Below are 6,115 nucleotides of genomic sequence, written 5' to 3'. Positions count from 1 at the left end.
CACTTTTTGTTGGCTTTGCAGTTGAAATACTATCAACTGGATATTGGGGATTTAAATTGTCAATAAAATAACTTGTATGTAGTCTTTTCCCTGTGACTTTTCAGATGTCAGCAGTTGCCCAGGTTTGAAGCATATGAAATATGGTATCACACTACTCTTGAAACAGCCCTTTGTTTAAATAAATTTAGGCTTCTTGCTTGCAGGATAAATTGGAGTAAATGTTGTTATGCATGTATGCAGTGTGTTTTTAAGACATTATTTGTTTACTTTAGTGTTGATTAATCCATCAAGTGTTTTTTTTTTTTGTCAAAATGTAAATCAGCAACTAAGGAAAATTCAATCAGCGGATCTACCGTATACTACCACTGAGCTGAAGTTACACTGACATAAAAAAATGACCTAAAATTTTAATAAATGCTTATTTTTTCCTGAGTTTGTGTCCAGCTGAAGGACCAAATCCTTGTGAGCTGGCTCAGAACCCAAGATACCGCAAAGGACCTCCTGATTGCTTTGACAATAATCAAAATGTAAGGGACGAATAAATTCTGTAGTTTTGTGCAGAGGAGAATTCTGTATTATGCCATTTAATGAAAAAAAAACTATTAAACAAAGGGACAAGGTGGATCAAATCAAATTTAAAATAACTGCATCACAACCCAGCTTGAAACAATTGATAGAACGTCTAAATATTTGGTAAAAAATGTTTCCCACACCTTTGTGAAATCTGCCTTTCATTGTGTTGCAACAATCATACACCCAACAGGCAACTGATTCATGTGTATTCATGTTTATACTATGGAGAGGCCTTCTAAGGAAGCGAAGAGGAAGACAGTGATGGCAAAGGAAGTAGAAGAACTTCATAAAAGTGTGTTTGCCATTTTCCATTTTAAACTGTCTTATTAATTTTGGCACAGCACCTCACAGGAAGACAGTTTGCGTTGAGGGCCGGTCCATTTTGTCACTGGAGTAAACGGAGGAAGCTTCAAATGGCTTTCCTGCTCTTTGAATAAAAAGGACTGCCTTCTATTTCCTCTGGAATTCAGCCCTGTGCTCATATAAGAAGACACCCAAAAATAAGGAAAAACAATGTAGTTCCAATCCAATTTCATTTGTTTAGCACTTTTTAAAGGACCACAGCTAACCAAAGTGCTGTACAGAAGAAAAAATACAAACATCACAGATAAAAGACAAAACAGCTCAAAAATTGATAAAAGTAACATTTTCACTATCAAAGCAATAAAGTATGATAAAAAGATAGAAGATTAAAAAGATAAAATAAAGCCCCCTGTCTTTCTAGGTGTCAACAGCCAAAGGGGAGGTGGGTTTTGACAAGGGATTTAAAAACAGTTCCTTTGTAGTGCTTCACTTTATAGACTACATACTATCCAATAGAACAGTTGAAATCTTTAACATTTTGAAAACATTAATATTTTTTTATATTCACAGGAATCAATGTCCTAAATGAATTGCACAATTGATATACACAGAAATACAGCTTTAAGCTATATTGGGAATTGTTTAAAAACAGAAACTGCACCGTGTGTGTTTAGTTTTTCCCTAAAATGAAAAAAATGTACATTCTATTTATATGTTCTTGCAAAAACTTTAACACACCTCTCGAACTTCCTCCTTTTTCTAGGGTACAATTGCAGATGTCCATAATTGGAAATTTGTGTGAACTGAAAGTGGAACAAAATTTTTAAACAAATACCTAAACAGTATTAATTAGAGAAACATAAATATTGGCTATATATATACATGTATCCCATGTGTATCCTTAGGATAAACGTAAATTTTAGTAGTAAAATTTTTTACTGTAGACAGTTCCAAATTCTAATGTAACAAAGTGCTTTATCAAGGGATTTATATTTTTACTTCTTAATATTGTTTCTAGCCAAATGTGAAGTTTACATATTGTCACTTGCAAAAATTATTGGATGTTTTTATAAGGGTAACTATAAAGGAGGTGGGATCCAGTACTTTGGTAAGAAAATTTTTTGCGAGGACGCTATTTGTTGTGCAGTAAGTATTTGACCTCTGTGGATTTGAAAATACAACTACTTTTGAAGGAAAACTACAAGAAGTCCATTTTGTGGTTAGTCCTTCATTTGAGTTGGGGACTCATCAATCATAAAGGAAGTGCTTTGCTCAGAGGAAAAAATATGTTTTTGTGCTTACATGCAAAAACATTATGCTTGCAACATAATGTGCAAATGCTTTTTTAGTAGGGACGGGCAGGGTGGTTAGAGTAGATAAAAACATATTTCCATTTGAAAATTGTCTATAACATGGAACACCAAAGATGCTTTAGATTTTGTGACAAAATTAGATGTTTGATTTTATATTTCTGTAATCCACTATAGGTCATTGGATAACAGTTTTTGTACTCATGGACCCTCCAAGCCCTCTAAAAGGAAAAATAACTGTTCCAATGTTATTGTCAATAAATATAAAATATGTTGTATTCTACTTCTCACTGACTGATTTGTCTGACAGGAGGATGATTCTGATTGTGGAGGAGGGACCTACCTAAACCCGAGTTTCTGGTCTGTCCTCTGCCTTCAACTACTGCTCTGGCTCACCACATTTTTACAGCAGTCATGACCTCGTTCACAGTTGATCATCACATTTCATGGGAGACCAGAAGACATGCACTTGCGCCATACAGGATGTATGCAGAAATGTGCAACATGAGAAAAACAATCTCAGCATTTTCATTTTTCAATGCCAAAGGGTGCTCATCCATTTCCTGCTCATCGTTTTTAAAAGTGGAAACACATTTATTGAAATCAGCTGCAAACCTGTCCATCATCTACGACTTAAATCTCTCTTTGGTGCAAATGTAAGAGCTAACCAAACCCTTTAATTCTGCCTCATTTGTTTTTTTTATTTATAAAGTGAAGATGGAAGATGTATTCCACTATGCCAACTGGAAATTAATCAAATCAGCATTGATTTGTGAAGTTATAAACAATGCCTGTTTGTTTGGGGCGAAATGCTGTATAGGGTTCTTCTCAACTACTTCAAATATTAATATGCTTTTGGTTAAAAAAAATTAGTATTATTATTTTAATAATTTAGAATAATTATTAAATTTTTTTATAATTTTGTTTGCAGTATGAACCTACCTTTAGTGACTTGCTAGGTGTTTCATTGTAGCAGCATGTGCTCAGTAGAGAGCTTTGGACGACACCATCACTTTGACACCAAAGCCCCTGGACAGTACCAAGGATCACATCTTTCACACAGAATGTGCACGCTATTTTTTTTAAGAGATTATTTAAATATGGGAATACAGTTTATCTGTATTTCAGCTACAGATTTAGATATGTACCCTGCACCCTGCGCTGCATCCTGTGCAGGGTCCTTTTTGGTAAATAACCATTTCAAACATGGCTGTGCTTGGACTGACAGCTTTGGGTGTCTTCAGTTTGATGCATTGAATCCCCAGTGCCTACATAGTAGCTCATACATTCTGATATATGAATGAAGCAATGGACCAGAGTTGTATTCTTACCATGTTTGCCTCTAGGTTAATACTGATTTTACTAAGGCTGGGAAGTCAGGCCTGGAAGTGATACTTTATGTAAGGGGTCAAATTCCACTGGTATTATTCTGCTGTTATTCTAACTAATGAGATACAAACCATAGCTCAAAATACCAATGATTTTGATTACTAGTGAGGGAGAAACAAACCTAAAGCAGACCTGTCTTTGCGTTCTAGCATCTCTCTTTATCCTGAATAATCCTGTTTCTGTTCCGTTTCTGCACCATCAGACTCAGGAGCCAAGATGACTTGTGAATGAGATCAGCATATCAAAGACTGTTTTATTTGTTTTGTTTTTCTTGCTGTCTTCTCTCTATGCTTGTTTCCTTCGTTGTGTTGCTCTAAAATCTGTGAAGAAGGACCCTGAAGGTTTAGTGTCTAAATGCTGCATTGTGATTGGATGAGCTTGTTTGTGTTTGAACACTGTATTTGCTTGAGTCAGCATCAGGGCCCACTGGAGGGAAACTATCAGAACACATCACTACCAGTGGTAATTTCGTATTGCCTTATTTAGTCACAAAGATCCTACTTGCGTTTCAATCAGTTTTATCTTAAGCTATTTTCCTGAAAGCTTCTAAATCCTCTCTACCTTGCCTTCATGGTGATATCCTGCTGTTGAGTGATCAGGTTATGCTGTCTATCGAAGTTGCGTGTTGACCTGTGTTTTATCCCAGGGGTCCTGTGTCTATGTGCAGGCATGTGCGTGTCCCTCTGAATTCTGATTGTGCTTTAATACTATATATAACAATACTCTTTTGTGGAACTTCACTAGCCTGAATACGTTTTGTATACATTTGTACACTAATACTATTTAATGTATAAAAGAAAAAAATCATGCAAAACAAAATGTTTATAATATGGTGTTGATTATTGTGCAAATATATATTCACAATAAAAGTGTTGTATTGTTATGCCTAAGATTCTACCATTTTTCCCAACACATGTTGATTTGCTCCTGTAGGAATCTGACCGAAACATCCTACTTGCTGGAAAAGGAAAACATCTGGACATCTGCTCCACTATTAGCGCATACATAAAATTACCATAATTTCCTTACTGCCTAATTTTATCTTTTTGTCCTTCAATAATATCAAGTTGAGTTGCAGCATTGTCTACACAGTCTGAACAAAGAGCAGCTAAGAAAATGTATATACTTTTTGTATTCTTTGAAACTATTGTTTAAGGAAACTATATATTTTTTTTTTTTTTTGTTAAATGTTTATCAAAGATTTAAACCTTAATTTTATGGGCAAGGATCTGTCAATCCTAAACCTTTCAAATAATTGATCCTTGCTTACTTTAAGGACAACACCTCTTGAACAACTGTTGTAAGATATCAAACTTCAACTAATTCCAACCAATGGATGCCTATTTTTTGCACTGTAATGAAACAAATGAAATGTATTTCATTATTGCAAACTACTATGTCATAACAGGCATACTGTAATTGAGTTGGAACCTTTTAATTTCAGTGGCAGATGTAGTTTTAGAGTAGTCTTTTCATTTTACCAGGATTTTGTTTTTTTATCCATTTTAAAGTAATGGACTGGTCTAGCCAAGGCCCTCACTTAAATGATTTGAATCATTGGAGCAAGCTAAAGATTATAGTGATGTCATGGAGACCTTTCCACCTCCAATCAAGACATGAAGTTCGTCATCAATTTGAAAACATTTCAAATGGGATAGCAATCAAGAAGAGATTGAGTGCTGTATTGCTGACATGATTTTTCCATTAATTGTGATATGAGTATGCATGTTTGGTTTGGATCATTTTTTATAAAATGCAAATAAAATTCACACCAAAATACAAACTCTTTTACAATGTTTCATTATATTTTTCAGATGCCTGCCTCATTTTGAGAAACAAATGTATTGTTTTGATAAAAATAATTCAATCTAAAACTATGAATTAGTTTGCTCTAAATTATCTCAACATTATGAATAAGCAAAGTTATTTATTAGAATTAGAGACATAATCTTTTTGTTACAGCTGTTAAAATAGTATTTCAGATCTAGGAAAGTAAACAAACAATGTTATACAACTGTGCTTGAAAGAAAGAGTTTAAATTTAGTGTCTGCGTCTTCCGAAAGGCCACATTCGTAGGCCAATTATGTCATAGCGTGGTGACATGACCTGTTCAGATTGAAAGACGCCTCATTATGTGGCCGACAAATGCAGCATTCTTTTCACCCATTTTGAAGGACAGGTCTGGTGTATCCTACATAGCCTTGGGTATCCCATGATTCATTGCAAGTCCAAGCAAGCCAGCTGCTCCATGCTCAGATGAAACAGAGAAATGGCGCCGAACATTGGAGAATATTGTTAGTGAAGTTTACTATAATAGAAATATCTAAAAAGTTCAGTCTGAAATTAACGAAAATAGTAATTTTAAATGGTTATTGAGTCAGATATGTGGCGAGTAATGTTTGGTTTATTGAGAGGTTTATATCTGTCCCTGGAGAAATGGGTTTGACTGACATTTAAGCACGGATTCCAATATTTGTGGTGTGGGGACAATAAATCTGATAATTGTGATGCTGCTGCTGAAGCTCTTCAAAAATGTATTT

At 34.7% G+C, this 6,115-nt stretch overlaps 1 long non-coding RNA gene across 1 annotated transcript; it reads left to right on the top strand.

Moving 5' to 3' along the window:
• Positions 1–35: 35 nt before the first annotated feature.
• On the top strand, positions 36–3,047 carry LOC107099206. The gene is made up of 2 exons (XR_001481931.1): positions 36–527; positions 2,497–3,047. It is a non-coding gene; the product is annotated as an uncharacterized LOC107099206 (long non-coding RNA).
• The last annotated feature ends 3,068 nt before the right edge of the window (positions 3,048–6,115 follow it).

This window comes from Cyprinodon variegatus, unplaced genomic scaffold (assembly GCF_000732505.1).
Source record: "Cyprinodon variegatus isolate N-32 unplaced genomic scaffold, C_variegatus-1.0 Scaffold846, whole genome shotgun sequence".
NCBI lineage: Eukaryota > Metazoa > Chordata > Actinopteri > Cyprinodontiformes > Cyprinodontidae > Cyprinodon > Cyprinodon variegatus.
The sequence above is the reverse complement of the archived record's forward strand: the minus strand, read 5'-3'. Positions and strand labels throughout refer to the sequence as shown.